At 36.0% G+C, this 25,424-nt stretch overlaps 1 protein-coding gene across 7 annotated transcripts in view; it reads right to left on the bottom strand.

The window, feature by feature from the left end:
- The window catches only part of ADAMTS10 (ADAM metallopeptidase with thrombospondin type 1 motif 10), a 76,904-nt gene extending 52,819 nt beyond the window's left edge, over positions 1 to 24,085 (bottom strand). For 3 of the 7 annotated variants that reach the window (XM_072405158.1, XM_072405157.1, XM_072405163.1), the window contains exons 1-2: positions 23,740 to 24,085; positions 6,258 to 6,303 (exon numbers count right to left, since the gene is read on the bottom strand). The gene's annotated coding sequence lies outside the window, so the exon portion shown is untranslated. Of the gene's footprint in view, positions 1 to 4,949; positions 5,192 to 6,257; positions 6,304 to 12,043; positions 12,072 to 23,739 lie in introns of those variants that run through there. The other 4 variants (XM_072405159.1, XM_072405162.1, XM_072405160.1 and 1 more) reach the window with 4 other exon arrangements.
- Positions 24,086 to 25,424: the final 1,339 nt, after the last annotated feature.

Genomic DNA, 25,424 nt, shown 5'->3' with positions numbered 1-25,424 from the left:
GGATACTCTGTATACTCCGGATTATTATGTGCTTCCCATACCACCAGAGGGTCACTGTCCGGGGTAGCATTGGTTCTAAAGTCTGGCCTTATTCAAAGTTCAAGGATACTGGGGCATGTTTCGAGAGTGTAAAACTCTTGCTCCTGCAACTTTTAACTCAGTCTAGGTCTCTCTGGCGGAGCCAAAAATGGTCAATGTGCGAATTTGATTGATGGGGATGTGAGAAAATTGTGTAATCACGTTGCATAAGCATCTTTTGACTTGATACTTCTAAACTTGATAACCATCAAATCTGTTTCCTTTTTAATCAAAAATACCTCTCTATTAGGAAAAATCCTGTAAATGTTGTAAATGTTGGTTTATTTATTTATCGGAACAAATGTGCATTTTATCCCCAAGACTATATCTATGAGTAATTTGCTATTTGTGCCTTCTCTGATATTGCAGATGTTTTTCATTATTTCTACGATTCCCTATATAATATTCAGCCCAAATTTAGATGTATTTCTCCCTCTGGATTTCAGACAAAATTTAACATGTACACGGCTAGATACTACCCTTCACTTATCCACCACTGTCAACAGAACTTATCATCTTTTACCCCTGATGAATTTCTCAAAGCTATTTTGACTACCCTTCTGGCAAAATTACAGGTTGTGGTGGATTCACCATCCACTTTAAAACCTTTAAAGACCATTTGACCTCCCTCTTTACCGTTTCTAAATCCATATTACAGTGATTCTCAAATCTTTAGATGATTACTTAAACTGTTGGAGTTTTCAACCTATTTCTTTAATCAATAATGATATGAAACTAGATGCCAAAATGCTAGCTAACCACATTAAATGCATTTTACCATGTCTTATGTATGCAGAAATTGGGCTTTCTTCCTCAAAGCGAGGCAAAATACAACACCATCCACACTATTACACGGATATCCCTGCTAGACAGAAGGATGTTCTGCTTTGTATTCTGTACATCTGGATATGGGGGATAACTTTGTTTTTAAGTTCACAGCCCTCTAATGATGACCCTACTGTCAGGGTCTGTGTTAATGAATCTTTCCCAAATATAGTTTCCAATCCAATTATAGTAGAATTGAGTTACCTGTTTCTGTTTAGAGTTTCACTGTCTCTAAATAATGTTCTAGCTACTAGATTGTAAGCTCTTCGGGGCAGGGTCCTCTCCTCCTGTATCACTGTCTGTATTAGTCTGTCATTTGCAATCCCTACTTAATGTACAGCGCTGCGTAATATGTTGGCGCTATATAAATCCTGTTTAATAATAATAATAATAATAGCAGCATATCCTGATTATTTTGTACTTATGTTTTTATTATCTAAAAGTCTTTTTTATTTAGGCTCTGCTATTCCTTACATCACAATACCACACAAAATGTCAATTCCAGGATAAAGTCCCCTATTTAGCACACCTGTTTGCCAACAGACAAGAAAACCATTGTTTCATATAAAAGGCCACATTGACCAGTGGCTTTGGTGTGGACTATTTCCTAAATTATAGAAAACGAGAGATAGGTTGATATTTCTTACATTTCTAATAGTTAACTTCAATCAAGAAATACTGTCCCTCATCATATTCCTTATGTAGTAGCAGTAGCATGAAAGATAAGTTCCATGTACTAGCCAACATTTTTTTTTTTATTTTTTCATTATAAAAGTATCCAAGGCTGACCACAATGGTTAGAGAAAGTTACAGGAGCGGCAAAACAAGGTGGGGTGTTTCTAGTTCAGTTAGTTTTAATGGTATTCTTCTCTTGGTTTCAGGTTGCATCAAAATCAGAGTAACTAATCAAGAATCTTCTGTTCAACCTCAGGTGCAACTTGGGGTTTGTGTAGGCCAAGCCAAGGTAAAGGAGAAAGCCAAGACTACATCTGCAATCTCAAACCCATCACAATGAGAAGAAAGATTTTCCATCACATCTATCCACGTGATTCCCTATCATAAGTACAAGAGTTTGGAGCAAAAATCCTCGGGTACTGAAGAGGATAAAAAACAAGGCAAACCTTTGATTGTTATGTACTATAACCCAACAAAAAATACGTTTTGGCTTAAACTTAGTTTGACCTATTGCAAACATAAAATATGAGGCACACTGTCTTCTCTTCCAAAAGCCTGACAAACAAAAGCAACAAAAAAAACATGTTCTGTTTCCACAATACACAATCTGGAAGAAAGACAATGTGGGAGAACATGTGCTTAGCAGGGATAATTACTCCTTCACATTATGTTCTCATTACTGATTTAGAGATCAAAAATGTTACGAGGGCTCCAAATACTTTTTGGAAATACCACCATTTAAAAATAATATTTTTTAACAATCGTAGAAATGTTTATGTTTTTATTTATTTTGAAAAATAGTAATAGTACCAGCAGAGGAACTGACCTCTGTAGCTGCAGGCACTGAGGAGCAAATCGTCAAATTTCATAGCTGAAGCACTATATATTAGCAGCTCATTTTCCCCATCCTTCCCTCTTAGAGCACCTATGCTTACATTGGAGAGTATACTGCTGGAAGGCTGCTGAGTCACTGCTGTGTGTGAGTGTAGGTTTAGTCAAGCTGTAAGGAGAACAACCTAAACAACCCAGTGCTTCTGCTGTGAATGTGAGGATTAAATGCTTCATATTGCCTGCTGCTACAGATGCTAGTGGGAGCTTGTGTTAAAGCTCATTTATTGTTTATGAACAAGCAAACCTGAATTTATATAGCCAGGCCACCAGTCCACTTTACAATAATGTTTTCACTGGCTAATAGTGCCAATATAAAAAAATGGAAAAAGAATGCTCACCTCCAACCCCAAATGGGAAAAACTCTGTGATCCTTAGCTACCACTTTCCTAACAGAAAGGAGCAGGAGGAATTCATTTTCCCTGAAAATTTCTAGCACTACTAGCTCATTTCCTAACAGGTCCTATGTCTTCCTTCTTACTAGATATCACACTATAACTGTAAGATACTACCTTGTGTCCCCATTTTTAGCCCCTTTACCTTACATGTCTATTCAAAAGTAGGACTCCATCCTAATCAGCTCCTCCATTTAATCGCCTCTTCTGAATTTTTGCGTTAATTTGCAAAGTCAAGGAGATATGTCAAAAGTCGTTATCCTTTTAAGAAAGAAACTATGCTTTTTGCGTTTCTCAGAAAACCAGCCATATACCGGTGGAAGTTTGCTCTGTTTTGTATTAGCATTGATAGGGAGATTGCTGCAAAGTTAACTAAACATTCCAAATGCTTCTAATTTTCCAGTAGGCCATAAAACAATAATATTTCACAAATACAAGTATTTAAAATCTTAAAGTTCCTAAAAACCTTCTTCTTTATATCTATCACTGTTTTCGTGTAGGCTGCAATGTTGAAACCAAACTCACACAACAAACTCACAATTCCTGCTTTTGTCATTTATTCTTAATTATGTAATTTTCTTTTTCTTATTTTTGTCATTGATTTCTTTGCTAGTCTATGTACTGAATTTGTCATTGTGTAAGCAGGATACTATATTTTTGTTTTAGATAGAGGGCAGCAAATGCAGGTTATGCATGGAAGGGTCTCTTTTTTAATACAACAGTGTCGCTGTTCTCTAGCCATGCTCTCCTGTGAAAGACTGTCTGTCTTTTGGGGCAGCGGCTTCCTGTATACATCACTAAGCTGTCTGATTATAGGGGTCAAGTCTGTTGACACACATATGTATGCTGTACCTGTTAGACTGAATTAGGGCAGGTCTAGTGCTTATGTTAAAGCTAAGTACTGTTATTAACGTCTGTAAGATTTAATACATAGTCTGTGTTTAACGTACAGTTTTAATGCATGAAGTAAATCAATGATTTGCAGATAATTTGCTCTTTCAAAAAAATGAATGGTCTATACCAGTGTTTCTCAACATTTATAACATAAGGGAACTCGTAAAAAAACTTTTAGGTCCTCAGGGAACCCTTTGCATAATTACTATATCCACAGCTCACAGTATATTAGTGTGGTACATTGCTGGCCATTGGGAAGAATGTTGCAAACAGCCAAAAAGATCATTAGTGCCACCTAAACTGAATAAAGATGCACAAATTTCCCATTGCTCAAAGAACAGCTGCTGAGAAACACTGGTCAATACAACACTTTTTATTAACTATGCTGTCTTCTTTAATAAACAATAAATACTTAAATATTCGTTGGACCCATAGACTGCCTTTCAACTAAGTAAAATTAGTAGCAATCATAACTGACTTTTATAGTGTTGACTATTTTCTTTTTACCACTTGCTACTAAGTCCTAATAAGAATGTATTTCTGCAGTATAACCTCTTTTACAAGTAAGAGATCACAGTGTTGTAATGGTTTGGTGTAACTCATTAAAGTAATTAAAGTTCCCTGTTATTCATGTTATGTTATCTATTTTAGACTTACTTAATTTAAACCTAATTTACAGCAGAGAATGGAACAGAGTACAGATGTACCTGAGCAGGGAATTACTGGCAAGTAAATTAGTTAAAAAACAATATTTTTATTTAGTGTACAATGACAATATTAAACATTCCATGTGCATTGATAAAAGCATAAGGCGCAAACAAAATGCCTCAGACGTTGAGCACTATATAAAATAAAATACTATCAAACATTTTAGTTAAGTCTGACGCGTTTCACAGATAAAACCGCTTCAGGGGATTTTGAGAGTAGGATAACATATCCATGTACAAATATACAGAAACCAAACTGGTGACCAAATTTAGCTACGCCCAAAGATGTCCTAAAGCATAGTGTCATAGGGGGCGCTACGTTTCTGTCAGCAGGAAAGATGGTACTTCTAGGGGCAGGAGACCAGCACATTTAGATGAACAAATTCCTCATATGGAGACATGCTTTAGCTCAATGGAGTCCAGACAATACACTGCTGACATGTCGTGTTTATTACTTTAAAGGGGAGCTAAACCCAGTGTTACTCACCTGTCTCCAATACCTTGCAGGGACTGTCATCTTTCTCCACTTCCTCTTTGTGATCTTCAGCCAGTTTGATTCATTTGGACATGACAGTTTATTCATTCCCTGCACAGGCAGGTCAAGCCCGAAATTCTAGGTATCCTTGCAACCAAAGCTGACCATGTGCATGTGCAGCTCAGCTTTCTTGCCAGAAACCCAGGGCAGTCAGGTAACTAGGAGAGATTATTGCAGAAGGGATATTGCTTGTCCCTTTCTTCAATAAAACCCTTCCTGATCATGTAATCTCAAAAGCAGAGCTTTAGTTCCTCTTTAAAAGAGCATATCATGCCTTTAAAAAAAAAGGGTTATGACATAGTTATCCTAACTACATTTTTATGGTCCAGTGGATGCAATCATAAAAATGATTCTCTTTTGCCTAATTAGCTACCGTTCATCCAAATTGCCTACAGCAAGTCCATGTGTTTTAATGGCAGTAATTTATTCCCATGTGGGAAAATTTGAGGAAATATCATATTGACTATTTTAACAATAGAGCCTAATGTGTTCAAGGGTCAAAATACACAACTAAGCCCCATATGCATATATAATATCCCCACTACAAGAGAAATTATTTTTCATATAGGGCAGCTTCTTATTTTTTGTAGGCTTGCAACTCTTACTGCTTATATGTATGGTAAAAACGTTGTAGGTTTTGCTCCAAACATTACAGGCAAGTAATTTTGGTAAAACTGTTTTGCAGATGGTGTAAACTCTTTATACTATATATATCTAATAAAGCAATAAAGATTCTGGTCTGGCAGTCTGAACATTATGGGAAATATGGGAAAGTAACAATTCTTTTTAATTGTAAATTTAGAGTCCTTCATAGTAATATTTAACTTTTGCTATAATGCAAATTTTTAAGAAGCTGTCCTCTCCAGTAACTCACAATTTTTGAAGCAAAGGATCTGTTCCTGAAAGTATGGTGACCAGCAACATTCAATTAACTTAATGTGAGCCCAGGAACCCATAGATATACACCCTGTGGTGCAGCATCACATGGCCTTTGATTCACAGGACAATGTTGCAAAGAACAGTTCTCAAAATACTGCATGAGGCTGGTTTTGAATTCCCCATCACTTTCTGTTGTGGTGACAATAGCCACAGACTTGCAAGCACTACAAGGTGACTTCAAACAGACAATACAAAACTGGAAAATAATATATAGACTTTTGTGGAACACCAACCATGGAGATATTTGATTTCACCTTTTTTTGGACCCAGGATACCCTCAACCCCACACAGAAAATAAAACCCAAAAATGAAAAAGATTACCTCCTGTACATATCAATCAATTTGTGATCAGGTAAATCTTCATACCCTACAACACAGAATGAAAATCAAATCAGCACCTCCAAAATTTCATTTTATTCAAATTCAAATTTCAATTCACACTGAAAGTCCAAAAAATTCAGGAATGGACATTGATATCAGTTTTTGCTATAGCATAAATACAACATTTTATAATATAATATATAACACTACATAATAATGTTTGTTGCATATACAGGAAATGAAAAGATACAGAATGTTCCTGACTTAGACAAAACATGTTCTTCCAAAATAAGGCTGAAAGCACCTGATCCAAAGCATCCCTTATCTGTCTGCTGACTACCATTTGCCAGGAGGGTAAGTAATCCATCAACAAATAGGGCACATGCACTAATCGACTTTCCATCAACTAAATACATCTATGTTTGGTAGAGATATTACATTTGTTCAGCTAATACTGGAGATTGTTGTGAAGTACTTTACCTGAAACAATTCAAATTGTATCTTTTAACAAACCCTGGTCTGGTATAACACAAATTTACACACTATCTAGAAGACAAAGTAAAAGTTCCAACAGAAAACAGCAACTTCCAAAAAATCATAAGGTATACATCTGGGTAATATTCACACAATGCTGTAACTCTAACAGAAATATTTATCTGACACAACAGTTTATGCTTGAGTTTCTAAACCTTTTTAGCACAGGGGAAACCTTATTGTATCCTTACTGTATCCACAGTTCATGGTACATTTGCATGGTGGTCATTAGGAAGAATGGCTTTTACTTTGCTGGCCAGTACAAAGAATATCACCTTTACAGATAGCCAAAAAGATCAATAGTGCCAGTGGCATCTCACCTGAGAGTCACAAATTGCTTATTGCTCAAGGAACCCTAGAACGTCTAGAAGAACATGGAAAAGAAGGGTGGAATTGTACCTCCAAAACCGACTATGATCTGCCACTGGTGTGAAGCAATTGAGGTTCATTGAAATAAATTGATCCTGGATTGGTGACCTGTTTCAGGCACCTATTTCTGATGCCAAGGAGTAACTGTTCCACCAGCACAACCACCAACAGCACAATTAACTAAGTGAACCAATTAGAAACAGAGATTCAAGGTGGCCTCATGGCTGTCCAATGTTCCCAAAATTGGCTAAAAAAAACAATACTAAGTTCATCCAAATTCTAACTTGGAATTTCAAATCTGGTTAAAATTCCTGACTGATATGACAGGATTTAAACCAATTGGGATTTTTCCTATTCTGTTTACCTCTAGTAATGAATTAATAGTAAAAAATTTTGAAAGAACCATAATTTCAAATAAAAACTAGATCAGACACAACTGGGGAATGCAGAAATATTTATTGACCCTTGAGTAGCAAATCATCCAGGAATATTTCATAAACTTTAAAGGGTGGCTCTGCTGACTTTATTCAAAATTATATTATGCAGAATTCAAGCTTGTCCAAGGTCTAAAATTTACTGTTTATAATAGATTTGGGATATTTCTTTGCCATACATGGATCATTTGCTTGTATCACAGCATATTTGTTAAGATTAGTCTTAACACCAATTTGTAACAACCTGTTTAATGCAATTGTAGTACACACTAGTACAACAATTTAGTGGAGGGACATGTTTATTGATGCCCATAGATACATATTTAATGTAAAAAACTAAGCTATCTCTAAGGGCCTTGACTGGATTGTAGAGTGTTAACAACTGTAAAGCCCTCTGCCCTCACCTGCTTTTAACATATTTCTTATCTGCTCATGTGCATGTAGCACACCTGATTTTCTCATAACAGTTCCCCACCACCGTCAACATACCTATAAGTCAAATTTTAGATCTTAGACTAGTATAAAGTAAAACAGCATTAAATACAAAATTTTAAAAGTAAAGAACTGCATCTACCTTAACTTCAGTTTTATTGAGTACATTTGGAAAGCTCTAATTAATAAATTTGAGAAATAAAACATAGGTGGAATAATACAATCATTAAAAAAAACAGAAAACAAAACTTAAATTATGCTGCATAACTGTACTGTGAAACCTGATAAGAAAACTGATAAAAGGCAGAAAAGGGCCAAAAGCCAAATTCCTCAGATGTTTAGTAAGGTATTGGCTTTTTGTCGTTGGTGTTTAATGAAGTGTTGAAAGAAAACAAACTCAACACATCTTGCTTAAAGGATAGCCCCAGTGTAATTAAGTTTATATGAAGTGAATAATTGCTACATTGGACTTAAAATTTTTGACTGTTCAAAGTTATTATCCCCCTGTTGCTGTAAGTGGCTTTACTACCTTTCCTATACATTTCCACATGAGCGGAGTATGAAATGAAATTACAGCTAGTTTGTTGAAATACTGTACTACAATCTAATGGGTTATTGATGCAGGATTGCAAAATTTTTATTACAACTCTGGAACTATTTTAATAAATGTTATTTCACTTTTATCATGGTTTATTGTTATGGGAGTAAGACCTCTCAATTTCTGGTACTACAATAAAGGATTTTGGCGTATTTAAACATCATATTTCAAACTTGCAATATATAGCCAAATTAATTTTATTAATCTTTTTTAAATTTTACCATTATGGATTTTTCAGTTATATATCAACTAATCATATATTAATCATCTGATAAATTATGCATTGATCTTGGGATAATGAATCATGATAAACATACATTTAAATAAATAAGTATATTATCATATGAACTGGATTAATTTGATCATGAGCACAGTGAATTTATTTAAAATAACTGATAATAAAATAAGATGAACTATCCCACTTAAGTAAGGCTCCACATTATTTTTGCATTCAATCTTTTCAAATTTGGAAAGCATTTAAAGATTTGTTGAATTGTCTATTTTGTCTACAGGACTCAAAAAGGCCTGCACAGTTCAGTGTTTAATTTATTTCAAAGTAGGCCTACACATGCACACTGCACTTCTGTTTGTTGTAGTCTGTTGTTGTAACAGGTAAAATTAAAAAAAGATTAAACGTTTAAAACGTGTTATGTTTTGCGGCTCCAGACTATTTTTCTTTAGTGGAAGAGGGGGCAAAATGGCTCTTTGGATAGTAAAGGTTGCTGCCCCTTGATCTAGTGGCACCTCAAAGATTGGTGATCAAGACAAATGTAGAATATCTATATCCTTGATGGACACACACAGAGCAATAAAAACTTGACAATTGTACTATTCCTTCATATGAATATGAGATAAGTTTTGCTTTTTGATATTATTTATATGCTCATTACCATCTGGATGGTTTATCATGATATCTGTCCTGTGAACTGTGACTGTGCACTCCTTAACTCTTGATTGAAGAAGTTTCTGTATACTTTTGAATGCAATATTATGATTTATGCAAAGATATCTGGTGCTTGTACTGCACTTACAGTAAATTATTTCTATGTCATCTATCTTTATGTGACAACCTAAAAAAAGGAAAGCTGAAAGAAAAAATCTTCCTGTATTGTAAAAGCAGTATGATACATTACTTGCATTCTTTTACTTCCCTCCCCTTCTGCCAGGGTCTATTGGAGCCTCCAACATTACTGTACGATTTTTTTTACTTTCTAAAAAATGTAATTAGCATTTGCAAATAAGTGCAAAAAGACTGTTATACACCTCAGAAAAACCTAGAATGGAGGAAGGGCCTGAAAAAACATAAACCGAACTAAAGTATAAGTTGCTTATATGAAAAACTAATACTGGAATTGATGAATTTCTGAAATTGACGAATTTCCTTGTTTCAATCAGAATTTTTATGCTTTAACTGCTAAGCATTTGATTTTCTCTGTTGCAACATTAAACCTTTAATTAATTTGAATCTACTGTCTCATCTCTGATGGTTCATTTGGAGACCCCCTAAAAGAACCAGACTATTACGGGGAACGCATTTTTTGTTGAGTTAGATCTTACACTTGTTTTTTACTAATTTTTGGGTGGTGAATCCAGTTTTTTGCTATCACGTTCAGTTTTTACGGTACAGGATACCCTACATTTTTGTCAAAAAAACATACAAATTTTACATACAATGAAAAAATGATGAAATAATAACTTGAATGTACTGTTTTTTTTTTATTTCTTTTGTTCATACAAAGGATTTATTGTTACTCTATGACATTTTTTTTTTACAGTAAAAACATTTGAAAATTATTCGGGTGAGCGGTAAGGTAAAAATGTACGCCTAAAGCTTTTCCTGGAGTGTTCAGTGTTAGGACAATCCCGCCGGATGCTCTAACAATAGTCAGCCATCATATGTACATCTCATCTACCCTGATACCGTCCTTCCATGACCTTCAAATCTTGGTGAAATCGCTCATCACTCACTGCACCCAGGTTTTCTGGGAAGTTAGAAAGATGGCTATGCATTAAATGCACCTTGATTCTCTTATTGCAACCAAGCATTTTGTAGCTCTCCAAGAGTTTCTGGACAATTTTTGTGTAATTATTTGCTTGTGTGTTTCCAAGAAAGTCATTGACATTGGCTTTGAATGATAACCAAGCATGCTTTTCGACTTCTGACATTGTCATTGAAATGTTCCTCTTTGATGAGCTGCCGAATCTGTGTACCATCAAACACACCGACCTTTATTTTTTCAAATGACGGGCTAGGAAATGCCAAAATGAGGTACTTGAAACAGTCTCCTTCAGATGCAAAGCTTTAACAAATGACTTTATCAGACCCAGTTTCATGTGCAGAGGCGGGAATATAATATTCTTTCTATCAACAAGTGGCTCATGTAGAATGTTTGGATCACCTGGTTTTAGGGCAGATCTTGGAGGCCAATTTCTTTCCACCCAATGCCTCTCACGAGCTCTGCTGTCCCACATGCACAGATAACAGGGATACTTGGTGTATCCGCGTTTCTGACCAAGAAGGAAGCATACCATTTTAAGGTCAACACAGATGTGCGATTAGTGTTGGTGATATTGCAACAACTCAATGACTCTCTTTATGTCTGCATATTCTCCACAAAGAGAAACTGAATGAATATATAGCCATGGTGAAGGAGGACACACTTTAAGCTCCACTTTGAGCTATAGATGAATAGTCACTGAGTTATAGATTAAAATTCCCAATTCCTCCATTAAACTAGGTATGTTATGGCAATACACAAAGCCACTGTCAGTTCTAAAGTACTGCAGAAATGCAATTGCTCTGGTTCGAAAGTATGATACCTTCGTTCCAAGTTTTCAAGTAAGTTTTTCTCATGCAGTCTTGATGCTAGGAGTTCTGAAGCATTCTTTGATAGTCCCACGTGCCAAATCACTCAAATCATGCTGATCAAATCCCTTACGAACAAAGTCCTTTTCAATTTCCAACTCTTCATCATTGTTGACCTAGTTCATCACTATAATCATGTTCTTCAAGAGAGGGCAGTGTAAGCAAAACCGACACTGGAATTTCATCTGAATGAGCCACTGGGCGTATAGCCGATGGTAGAGTAGGATACTCTATGTTACATTTATTTTTCTTGTTATATACTGAAGTTTTCACTATACAAAAGTAACAGTCACTGAAATGATCTCCTGGCTCCCGCCAAACCATAGGTATACCAAATGGCATCTTATCACGTGTTCCCTTTGTCCACATCCATAAACCCTCAACACTGTGCATACCTTATGAGGGGCCCAAGACTTATCTTGATCACCAAGTTTACTTTTGAAATATGCCAAATATGCTTGCTCTACAAATGTGCTGATGTTCGCCCTTTGACTGGGAATGGTGAAACTGCCACAGATATAACAAAATAAATCAGGGTTGTTTAGGCACTTACAACTAGAAACAGCAAAGCCAGACATGATCTGAAAGAAAGGAAATACGTGTATAAGTAGAAAAAAAAAATTTTGCTTTCTCACTACGTAGAGCAGTGCACAACCTCTGACCACACTGTCTTGCATGTAAATGAATAGCCTATACAAATCCACGCTATAGTAATCACAATAATATAATATATATATTATAATATAATAAGTGGTAGAGAAAAAACCTGACGTGATAGAAGAAAACTAACTGCACTTTCAGAATCAGCATACCTATTTTAGTGTAAATAGGCTTAAAAATTGAAATCAACAAAAAATGTGTTCAAAATTGTTCCCTGGTGTTATTTATATAGAATGGTAATTTGTAATAATTTTATTTATACTAGAATAGCAGTAGGTGCCTTTTTCATCTTATGGTGGGTTGTCTAAATCTACTGAACAATATTTGCAATTGAAATCTAACCTGAAATGCTGGAAAATTGTGTATCATCTGCAGTGGGGTAGCAGCAAAACAAACTGTGGGTTCAAATCAGATTACAACTTCAGTAATACCATATAAATAGCAAATTAACTAAAAACAAAAAACTTTGAAAAGTGTCCTGGAACACCAAAGGCCCCTTTTTACTTCTGTGTTCAAAAGATTCACTAAAGTTAATTGATTGAAAAATTTAATAAAAAAAAACACATATGTTCAACTGGATTTATGCTGTGAACCAGCAAAGTGTTTCAAAGCACTAAACAGTCGATACCATGCTGCAAATCACAAGCCATCTGATGGAGATGCTCATCTGTCTGGCGACTCTGTGCTGTGTACCATCGCAGTATGAAAAACTGTTTATTCTGTCCAGCAATGTCATTTGCAGCAGGCAGGAGAACTAAGATAGCAGCAGCCCCTGCTTTCCTTTAGCCGTGCAGCCTGATGTATTTTTGGCATCTCCAGCACCACTCTGTGAGGCTGTGCACAGCTGAAGGGGATTTCAGAGGCAATTATCTCCTGACTCAGTCCTGCACTGCTATTGGCTGCTGGGATTTTATAGTCTCTCTGCTCCCAGTCACCAGTGCCTGTTGTAGCGTATAGCTGGGCTAATCTGTTCTAGAGATTTATCATTTGATTTACTGTTGCTGACCTTTCCTGTTTCTGACTTTGCCAGTTTATCCTGCCTGGACCGACCCTTGCCTGCAACCCTAACCTGCTTGTGTTTTGTCCTTGTGTACTTCGTTTGGTGGACAGATATTCTGTGTATGACCTCTGCTTGGTATTGCTTTATCTGTGGGCTCCTGGCTTGCTGCCAGACACTGTCCCTTGCGCAGTAAGTCCTGGGGCCAACCTAGTGCTGGGAGACACAAGCAGTCTCCTGAGGCTTACTAAACGGGTTTACTAAAGGTGAAGACTGCTGTGTTAGATTAGGGGACTGGTGTCTGCCGAGAACTAGTGCTAACCAGGGCCTTACACCATCATCCATGAAAGTAAAAGCTAAGCTAACCTCTCACTTGACGGGATACAATTGGGATGCCTTAATTTTAAGTTAAGTTAAAATTACTTTGTCTGTGCTGCTGTTAGGGAGTTTTTTATGAAGTGAAGGTATCTCTATTAATGAAGCAACAATTGTATATTTTTAATCTGTCCTCACTCTATCCAAAACCAAAAAAAACGTTTTGGGTATAAATTTACCTTAAACCTCTAATAGTAAGGCGACATACAGAAGCTAACCAACAATAGTTATGAATGACCAATTCCCAATTTACATGCATTCTCCCCAAATAATATCACAATCCATTATCCAATACATATGACATCTCTACACAGACATAAACATTGGTGATAATCATCCAAACAAATTTCCCTGACAGAATTGCTTCTGGCATCTGGTAATGATTGTGGATTTTTTTCAACTTTTTACCCAGTTTTAGTGCTTATCTGATGATGGTTTGGAAACCATGCAGTTTGACATTGATTAGGCATCTTTTTGGGCCTTAAGAGTAAACAAAACTAGACTTTGGGGCTGCAGAGAGCACTTTACCTAACAACTCAAAGATCCCAGTGTTTGTTCTGCATTAAATACAAGGAGTGATTTTCCTGAGTCTCAGAAATCTATGAAACTTTGGAATTTGGCAAACTTCGGCTGAAAATACATTTGCAGTAACTACTAACTGGTGTCTGTTTCTGAATGCAATGTTTAGATGTACATGCATCTAAAAGTGTACAATCCGTAGTAGGAACTAAATTTAATCTGCAAACATTTCTCACATCTTGTCTGTTACTAACTAATTTGTTACCACAATCTACTAATTTGTTAAGTGATTCATCTGACATAAAACTAGTGACAATCCTTCTTATCACTTTTGTGCATAAAAAAAACTGTTGTTTTTTAAAAAATTTTTTGCTTATGTATTTTTTTTTTGTTGAGAATGTGGTGGGGGGAAGCCAAATGTTTTTTCTTGAAGAAAAAAAAAAAAAAAAGGACTCTTTAATAGGGTGTGGCAACACAACGGCAAAAAAATAAATATTTTCCTGCTCTCGCTGTTTGTTTCCACTTTTCAGTTATTTTGCTGAATTTTGTGAGCCACAAAGCATTCACATGAATCAGACATAAAAGCTGGTATTTTACAATATAACACACCCAACATGAAAAAAGTATACAAAAGATAAATTTGTTATATACTGCTAAATATTGTCTTCTCATATTGCAGCAGACAGGATGACCTATTGACACACCATGAAAATCAAAATATTAAATAACTAATTCATAAAAAGATTTTTTTCTAGGGGGTGCAGTATTATCCTCATGATATCACAGGAGTGAAAAACAGCAAACTATCATTTTAGAGCAGACAGGATGTTAAAAAAATAAAGATATTTGTTTTCCCTAAAACATAGAAGCTAATAGTGAGGTTATTCAGTTTGTAGTTTAGTTTGAATACAAGTAATCATTTTACTTTGTTTGCCAAAGTGCATTCTGGGGCAATGGGAGATTGCCCCTGCCTCTCCACTATCCAAAAATGTAATTTTTATTGACTAAGAAATCTATTACAAAGCTCAAATTTTGTCACTTCAGGGGTGGGTTGTGTGTGAAAACCTATGAAGCAAAATGTTAATGTGAAATATATATAACATGTATGTCTGTGAATGAAATGTCTACTACAATATATAGCCTAGCTATTAGCTGGCAGATGCAAATTATTTAGATCAGTGGTGCCCAACCCTTTTTCATCTGTGGGCCGCTGTTTACATGGAGATAAAACTTGTGGGCCACAATGCAAACAAACATTAAAGATGCATGTTTAAAAGTGAAATAGTTTTAATTAAAAATTAATTTAAATTGAAATGTTTCTAGTTACCATAACGTATAAGCACCAAATAAAAGAGATGACAAATCATGAATTTCTGAACAATTTGATGTTCATTTTATTAATGAAAGATACAAAACTAACACTGCATACAGTGCTGGCCGATCATTTATTGCCCCTTGATCACCATTCTTGTAAGAGCAGAAACTACATCATACAATGCGTCCCATCGGTTATAGGGGCTGCTAATCCTCTTTGTACCCCAAAATCTCTGCAATGGATACTTCCAGAGAAGTTAAATTCATGTGACAGATAGCTAAGTGGTTTACATGTTCTTACTACTACATACTACTACCCCGTTGGGTTCCGAAAAATTAGGATTCACTGAAGGTAAGTGCCCAGCTAAGTGTGACAGACTAGCATGATATGATGGGTATAACATTTTATTGGGGGAGGGAGGGCAAAAGGGGTTTCCTACTGGCCACATTTCAAGTTGCTAACAATCCTCTTTTCCAGAGAAATTGTTCAGAGAAGGTGGCCAGCTATGTGTAACAGGCACCTCACCAGCAGCTCAGTCCCTCACACTGCAGCATCTGCACATTTGACTCCAGACGGCAGTGAGCGGTAGTGAGCGTCCCCCCCTAGGCAGGGTTTCATGGCATGAGGAAGGGGTAACCACACTGCAATCTCACTGCCAGTCTGAACTCAGCCTTGAAGTTTTGTAAACGAACAAGTATATATTTGGGGCACCACAGCACAGACCTGGTCTTGAAATAACCCACCTTAATGTGAAAATATCCCTTATTGTTAAGATTTTATGCTTTTGCATATCTGGCAACATGTTATGTTTAGGTGACTAAAATTTGGTTTAGTACCAGCTCTCGGGGTCCCCTGAAAATGTCACATTGGTATGAAAATCAGTAAAGGAGATATCAAGGTTTATACAAGGAAATATTGACGGCTGCATGGACACAGACAGAGCTCTCATGCTGCTTTACGAGGGGTGATATTATCTCACAGTACAAGGTGGGCAGGTAGCAGCCACAGCATTGCCAGGTCTATAGTATACACCCACTCTCGGGGAGCTGACAGGAAGCTCCGTCTCCTGGTAGCTCGATCTCATAAAAAAAAAAACATAGGAAATGTGCGCTCTCCATCGCCTGTAGAACAACGAGGGGAGAGGGAATGAGGAGAGGGCTGGATATTGCAGCTCCACACGTGAAATTTTTCTAATTAACGTGCATAATGACAATAAAGCTCAAATAAACCATAACTTTACAGTATTTTGTGTGTATCAAAAACATTTTACTTATTTTACTTAATAAAAAATTAAAGATTAGATATTTTATTTGTTATGTATAAATAAAATTAATATATTTATTTAGTTATTTTAACCCCCCTAGCAGTGTAATTCTTTTGCATGAAAGTCTGTTTTACATTGTAGGCTATAATTCTTAGGCATAACTCCCCAAAATATGTCCAATTGTTAATAAATTTAATTATTTAATAATAAACTTAAAAAAAAAATCTGTTAAAAAAATTGTTAAAAAGGTAATATAACTGTACAGTAGCATATATAATATATATGTATAATATATATATAATATAATTATATATATTATGAAGATTTCTTTGTATTGGGCTCAAAACAGTTATTTTGTATTGAATCCAATACAAAATGATTTGAATTTCCCACGGATCCACCTGCACGAAACAGCACCTGCACCGACCTCTCGGGAAACCCCGTAGATCTCAGGTTTTCACTTTGGAGGGAGAAGACGTGTCCCCAGGACCTGTGGGGACCAGAAGGATAACGGGGATGACAATGGAGGAAGGTAAGTGGGGTTTTTCTTAGCTTAAAGTGGCCCTGAGTGTTTGCTGCTAGGGTATGATGTCCTTTAGCATGCACATCCCTAAGCATATGTTTTTCAATCAGGGTTTAGTTTAATTTGCTAATATTTTGCCATGCAAGAGCAGCACGGTGGCCCAGGAGTTAGTACTCTTGCCTTTGCTGCGCTAGGTCCCAGGTTCGAATTCCGGCCAGGAAACTATCTGCATGAAGTCTGCAGGCTCTCCACATGTCTGCATGGGTTTCCTCCGGATACTCCAGTTCAACATCTCAAAAACATTCAGATAGGTTTATTGGCTTCCCTCCAAAAAATTGACCTTAGACTACATTATTGACATATGACTATAGTAGGGACCTTAGATTGTGAGCTCCTTTGAGGGACAGTCAGTGTCACAACTATGGACTTTGTACAGCGCTGTGTAATATAATGGTGCTATATAAATACTGTATAATAATACATGTTGTCAGCCCTCCATCCCAACCAGCCCCCCCCCCCCCCCCAACATTTTGCTAGCAATACTAGTATATTTATCTCACACCTTATTTTAAATCAGTGGCTTCATCTCTTTGTTTTTATAGTTACCTCTGCAATGCGGGGGTTTGAAAGACATGAAAATTTAACTACTGGGACCATCTCCCATATTAAATATATTTATATAATATATAATAAATAAATATATATAAATAAATATATATTTCGTGATTCTGCATTAAAATTTTGCACAGTGTGGGAGCCCTGAGTACTACTTACCACCAGATTTTGATAGATCTGTTATTAACCATGTAACTTTGAGATCTTTGTAACATAATATTTTGTGTAATAAGGTTTATGTGGACTGTGTGCCTTCCTCCTCCCTGCCGAATTTTCTGTTCTCTGGTCCCACATCTAAAGGCTTGCTGTTTTTTTTTATCTTTATTATGTCCAAATAAGAAACAGACACTATACTACTACTATGTTCTGTAGTGAAACTTAAGCTTCAAGTGTATTTGTCTATAATTATGTGTTATTTATAGGTTACACATACTGGTTTGTTGGGTCTTGTATTACACATTGTATATTTTTGTAGATTCTCCTCTACAAACAATTGGCCTGATTTATTAAAGCTCTCCAAGGCTGAAGAAGATAGACTTACATCAGTGAACTTGGGCGATCCAACAAACCTGGAATGGATTTCTGAAAAGTGATTTGCTATCTGCTATTGCATTTGCGATTGCTTTGGCGATTACACAATTCTCCTTCCAACAATTGTATTGATGGTTGAAGACCTTACAAGGGCAGCCCTAGCTGGCTAGGCATAAAGAAGTAGTTTTCCTGATGTGGTGTGCAATCTGTAAAGAGTAATTCCATCACATGCAAACAATAAATAACAACCAGTGAATGACAAGACATTTCTCTTGTTTAAAGATCAGAAAACCATCCATTTTTTAAACAAATATTTTTCATGGCTAAACATCTCAATATGACGGTTTATTCCAGTGACTAGTAAATCACTTTTACCAGCTGGCTAAATCCTTTATAAAACCATCTTCCTCTAAGGACATGAAATCATTTATACACATTGTGTTTTCCTTTACTGCAGTGAAAATCTAAGCCCTTGGTTACTAAGAGAATAATGAGTGAGCCAAAATCTTAAAAAACATCCTGCCCACCATTTATATTTCAGGATAATCTGAAGTGATCAGTGAACAAATGTAAGTACTGTTATTTGTGGTGATTTTGTAGGTTCTTCCTTTACTACCACATCAATTTATTTATAATTTTTTTAAGTTGTGCCAAGAGTAAAAGTGAACATGCTGTGTACTTTTTCACTTCAGTGAAAGACAAAATGCATATAAGTACAACATAACATCAAACTTTTTTTCATAACTTTTTTTTTTATATCTTAGAACAGCCAACACATAATTAACTGTCAGCCAGCCAACAATGAGATGACCGTATATACAGACGTCTGACTAAAATGTACTATAAACCAACTCGTTGCGTTATATATCAATGTTCATCCGTGTTAATTTGGTGCAACAAAGTTACAAAACTACAGAAAAAAAACATGAAAAACTTATATTCAATGGCTGCCAACACTGATACTACACAAATTATGCTTATATATTTTTACGGTCTCTTCATTAATGTGTACAATTTCTGTACTGGAATCTAAATGCTGTACCTAATGTAATTGTGGTGGAAGAAAAAATGAAGAGATGGGAATCTATGAATATATAATGCCAGGGCACAGTAATGGGATACAACTGTACAACTGGACTCCAAGTATCTAATGAAAGGTGTCTTGTCCTTTAAATAGACAACCTTCCCATCACCAGGTCATAGTCATGGAACAGTTCAGCATTGAAAAATAATTTCAGGCTAAAGAAATGTAAATAAATAATTTTAATAATAAATATTCCTACATACATTCTAATTTAAGTTTTTTTAACCTTGGTTTGTGTGAAAATTAGGAACAATACAATAAGCACTAATAAACAAAAGTAGCAAATTTTGTACATATTAAACTCGGTATCACAGTTGATTTGGTGAATCTATTTAGAACACATTGGTGGTTTGGTACTCCTGGAGGTTACACCTGTTGAACTGAACACCCTTTTAATGGGACCCTTGCAGCCTGGTTAAGTATAAGACCCTGGTGCAGCCTGCATAGTTAATGGTTCATTTGATTATGAGAGACAGTCAGTTAAGTATGTATATATGTCAATTCCTTAAAAATGCTGTGTATTTGTTGAAGGGTATGCTGCAATGGTAAAAAGTGGCTAAAATTTCCATAATCACAATTATAATGCATTAGACTGAGCTCCTTTCTTGGTTTCTCAGAACTTACAGTAATCACTATTAATATAGTTGATATTTTTTTACTTGCAGTCTGTCAGCGTGCTAAAGAACCATTATTGTTACTAATGGCGGGCATGCAAGACAGGAGATCCATCTCTTCTCTAAAGTACTGAATCAGTATATTTTCTATTTCTTTGACATTCGGACTAAGTTAAATAATAAAAAGTTACATTCTTATTTTCTTTCTATTCCTCCACTCATAGGCATGGTAACATGGTTCAAAGTAGACACTAAGGTGGCATTCCACCTTCTCTTTGTACTTGCTTGCTATTTTTTTGTGTGTAGGTTTGAAAAAAAGTAGATGATAGACAACCTGAGTTGACCAGAAAAAGTTTAGCGTCAATTATGTCTGAAGAGGGGCATGCTGGATCACTCCCTTTACTTCCCTTCCCATGGTACCAGTTGTACCTTGACACAATATTTGTCATCCAAGAGACATTCCTTGATTCAGGAGAAGCTGGCAACTTTATTTTTGCTTGTCTTGTCAATTGATTTGACCTGTCTATAGAGCCCCTATCAAGGTTAATAATAATAAACAGGATTTATATAGCGCCAAGATATTACACAGCTCTGTACATTAAATAGGGATTGCAAATGACAGACTAATGCACAGTGACACAGGAGGAGAGGAAGACAATGCCCCAAAGAGCTTACAATCTAGGAGATATCTGCAGGTGATGGCACCATCTCCATCAACCTTCATACCAAAACTATCAAAAGTCTATAAATATTCTACATCGGGAGGCTATCTCTTTCCTCATTCTTCCACAAACAACTGCTACAATCATCTTTTGGTACTCCAACTATATTGCCCAGTGCTGGTCTGTTGCTCCTGTCATTCCACACTGAAGGCATGCCATTTAAATCAATTTCTCTGGCTTTTTCCTAGGCTGTCCTTCTCCATTATTACTCCTTATGTAGACTATTTGGATATCTTTTCCAAATTCAAGGCTGCTACACGGTATATCTAACCATACATTATCTCCACCAAATCATGTACATACATGATACCCACCAAACTAAATCATGTCTAAATCTCAAATTGTCCATATCTGCATCTCAAATTACTTCCAAATGTCTGGTTTTGAATAGATTCTTGAGGCCCACCAAACTGTACTTTCTCTGGAAAGACTTTTGTACTTAACTGAACCTGGGTCACTGCACTGGATGTGTTTCTTCCCCCAACTGGTACACTTTTCTTACCCATCTAGCCAAGTTCTAGATGGGTAAAGTGGCCTTGTAGGGGGGAAATATTATTATACATACGAATCCTGAAATCCAGTTCTTGGCCTCCCCTCTGTTGTGTGGCTCATAAACCTTTTTGGTTTTGCCCAGATTGGTTCGGCCTTTAAAAGGCACAGCAACACATAGCTATACTAGTGCTGCACCCCCTACTGACACTTCCAGTTACCCTTTGTGACTTCCTATGAAACCTTATGCCTCTTTTGAGGTGTTCTAGGAATCGTTTAAAATCTTGTGTTCCTGTGTTACTGCTTGCTGCTTCTCTGGTTACTTTACTGTCCACTTACCACCCATGCTGATTTTTGTCTTTTTGCTGATTTTGTTTTTGCCTGTCATATATATGGCTATATTGCATGCAAAGAAATGTATAATTGGTTGAGTTATATGAACAGCCTTTTCTAGGCTTCAGCATCTGTGGGTGTTGCAACCAGGGAGGGCCTTCGTTATGGTGGCAGATAGAGATCCTTTGTGTTGTGTGCTGCAGCAATAAGCAGTCATCTGATTCAATCTAAACAAGTCATACTAATTGTTTTGTGCTTATTGCTGGAAATAGAATTGAAATCTGGGAGATTGTTTTTTTTTGCCCCTAATGTTGTTAGAAAATAACCTGTTGAGGCAGAAGTCTTTTATTTCCACATGATTGGTATTCCCCTGTTAAATTAGCAAGCAGTGTGAACATGTCAGTAAAATCTAAAAAGATGAAGCAAATGATGAATAGTAAGAAAAAAATGTGTATAAATAGCAGTAGAGGCCTTAATGCAATTTGTATTGATGTGAAGTCTCTGGTCAGAACCAATATCATTTCAGATGAGGGTACAGACACACGTGTCCCTAAAATGCTTTTATATGAACACTCTGCCTTATAACAGAAACCTTTTTGACTCTTGATTGGGACAGGAAGACCTGCAGATGTCTGAGATGTCCTGAATGACTTGGTACTGTATAGTACTATGACTTACCAAACATCCCCTAATGTTAAAATAGCGCAAAACCTTTTGTAAAAAACAAAAAATAATAATAATGCATCAAGTGTGTCTATGCCCTTTTTAAATTTTTTTTAAAAAGTATGGAAAGGTTAGAACATCTGTTAGCATTTAGGAGAATTAAAAGAACAGGAACTTAGGAGACACTATGCATTGATGACATGTTAGGGTGACTACTGTCTAAGCGAAGGAGTTCCATTACCATTTACTATATCTCCTATCACTTTCAGCTGTACATCTGAGACAGAAGGTGAAGGAACAACTCCCTAATATATGAGGTTGAAACTCTGTCTAGATATATCCAAAACTGGTTGTGGTTTCAGATGCACATGTAAGTGCATAAATACTTGCATTAAGTAGATAAACCTGATTTAGTCAAATCCCTGCAATAACAATTATTCTTGTTCAAGTGTCAGGCAACTGGTAATTTTAGGCCTACTTATTATGACACTGCACAGTGACTTCTGGCTGATTTGCCTGTATTTCATTTACCTGACTTGACACAACAGATTAAGGTTTATTCACCTATTTAGTGATTCTCTTATAATTAAGCCTAAAGTAATTAACAGAACTCAGTAAGGATATACCATGTATGTTTAGTCGTGTAAATGTTCACTGAAAAAATATATATTTGTTGCTAGTTCTGAGTACTTCCTAGCTTTATTGTAATAATTGCACACATTATTTCAATGGCTTCTTCCCCTCCATAAGGTCTTAAGATTCCTCATGTCTAATTAACCACTGGAGTCAAACTTCAAAGAAAAACTGGTATGTCTCACTAAGGAAAAACCTAACAAAATGCAATGATTGCTCTCTAGTGTGAACTACCGGACACTGTGAAGATTGCTCAAGAGTAATAAAAAATATAGGGTGAGTGCTTGTCATATGTAGAGTATATAGCCACATTAAACAATGTTGAATAACATATTACAAATGAAACAGATGCATTATTCTAATAGTTGAGCTGCTATAGAGCCACATCACAAGGTTTCAGCAATTAGTTATTGAAGGGATAATAAGGGGATTTATACAAAGAGTGCATTGTAAAGGGGATACAGTCATTACAACCTGGCTGCCTGTAACTTAACCTATGCATTCCAGCAGGGCTGTGTTCAAATTCCAGCTTACAAATAAATAAATAAATGTGATCATCAGGAAAAACAAAAGATTTTGTGCAATTACCCAATACAATTTTCAATCCTTCACTAAATTCAAATCAAAACTTTTTTTAGTTCTTCAGCTGATCAAATTCCTTTTTTAAAAATATATTTCCTTATTCACTTTTTTTCGCCATTTCTGTAAAGCAATATGTTAAGCCAGACAGAGTTATAATATCATTATCAGTAGTTACACTTATATTAAATATACACACACTGTATTTGTCTTATTGTCTACAAAAATAAAAATAATGTTGGCACCAATATTTTATTATACTCCAAAACAGCAGCTTTCTGCACAGCCATACATTAGTTACAATGTGCATTAAGAGAAAAATTTGATACATACCAGTTCTGTAGAAGAATAAACCTGAGCAAATTTTTTGGATCTTCCTTGAGGATTTAAAATGAGTGCCGGCTTTTCACACACTGATCCTGATGTTTCTGGGACCTGCTCTTTCCTAGTTTTTTAAGCAATCTATGTAGTGGATTATTTTTCTGGCAGCTGGTTTCCTAAAAAAAAAAAAAGTGCATTGACCTCACATAATTTAAGGGGTTGTGTTTAAAGGAGCATTCCCAGTCAGTAGCCAAATCTTTTGTATGTGTGTGAAATTTTAAAGCATAATTAGAAAGGAGGTAGCAGCAATAATGTAACCCCTTTGCTGCCAGATGACTCAGAAGAACATCATTGTGTAGTTGTGTGAAGCTTGCCTGGCAAAAGAGGAGTTAAGTTGCCACAGGGGCAGTGGGCATGGTCGATGCAAAATATGTAGGAAGGACTGCACAGAAGTTACACCCCTCTTTGGTACCTCTTTTAAGGCATGCAGCTTTCCAAGGGTGTCAAATGGCAAATGTTTTCATAGCAAGCAGTGCAGTAATATTCATTTAAGAAGTGTAATTGTTCACAATGTAGCACTCCAATTACCAAGTATTGTAGAAGCTTGAGGAAGGAAATGGACGATGCATACATAAAATGCTTGCTGCTGTAACTATTTTATATAACTTCTACCAATGCTGGGATTTGTTTTTGACATTTGTGCTTTTAAGCACAATTGGTCTTATCTAATAAAGCAGTGTAAATAATACTTCTCTGCAACAATTAGAGCAAGTCCTCAGTGTAGAGCAGTCAAAACAATTAAAGACATTTAGTTAAGAAACTTTGCAAATAGCTCTATAAACTGTTACTTTTTTTTCATTAAGTTTTAACACTATTTTATTGCAAATGAACTATCATTGCTCCAGATGGAATTGCAGATTTATTGTGAAGGCGTTGCTGCCATCTACTGGTAAAAAGTACTATGGAATCCCCACAAATGCCATTATTTAGTAAATGCAAGGTTGCCCATGACCTAGGGAAGTGTGTCTGCATTGATATCTGGTAAGAATGCAAAATGGGAAGAATGGACTGGAAGTTATCACCAGGCATTGATAGATTTCACACATACATCAAACACTAAATTATGGTATACCTAACAGACCAAAATGAATACAATAAAATCACTTTACTTTTTTTTTATTTAGTGCATTCTCACAGGTAAGGCATTTAGAGCAGAACTGAACTTGTTGGTGTGGGTGAGCTTTAATAATTAGAAGAAATACTGGGAATTACATCCAGTTATTTATTTATTTTTTAGTGCAATGGCGATCAAGACAGAATGGAGTGAAAAGCCTCCCGATATATTTACATCACGCATCCCGGGAGGTCTTGGCTGCTCCTTCTGCGCATGTCCGAGGATAGGAGCTCTTTCTTTAATGGACGAAAAAAAATTGCCGTTCTAATGTAAGTTCTGTTGGGCAGGGTCCTCTCCTGAGTCATTGTTTGTTTTTGTCCATTATACGGATTATCATCTGTGATCCCTATTTAGTACAATACTGTGCTTTATAAATAAAATGTATTTTTATTAATAATAATAATAATATTTTATTTAATAATAATTATTAAAATTAACTAAAACATACAGAATTAGGGAAGTGCTGCTGAGCAGTATCCATACATATGAAGTTAAGAACAGATACTGAATTACATCCAGCATA

Source organism: Pyxicephalus adspersus, chromosome 3, assembly GCF_032062135.1.
Source record: "Pyxicephalus adspersus chromosome 3, UCB_Pads_2.0, whole genome shotgun sequence".
NCBI classification, from domain to species: domain Eukaryota; kingdom Metazoa; phylum Chordata; class Amphibia; order Anura; family Pyxicephalidae; genus Pyxicephalus; species Pyxicephalus adspersus.
The sequence above is the reverse complement of the archived record's forward strand: the minus strand, read 5'-3'. Positions and strand labels throughout refer to the sequence as shown.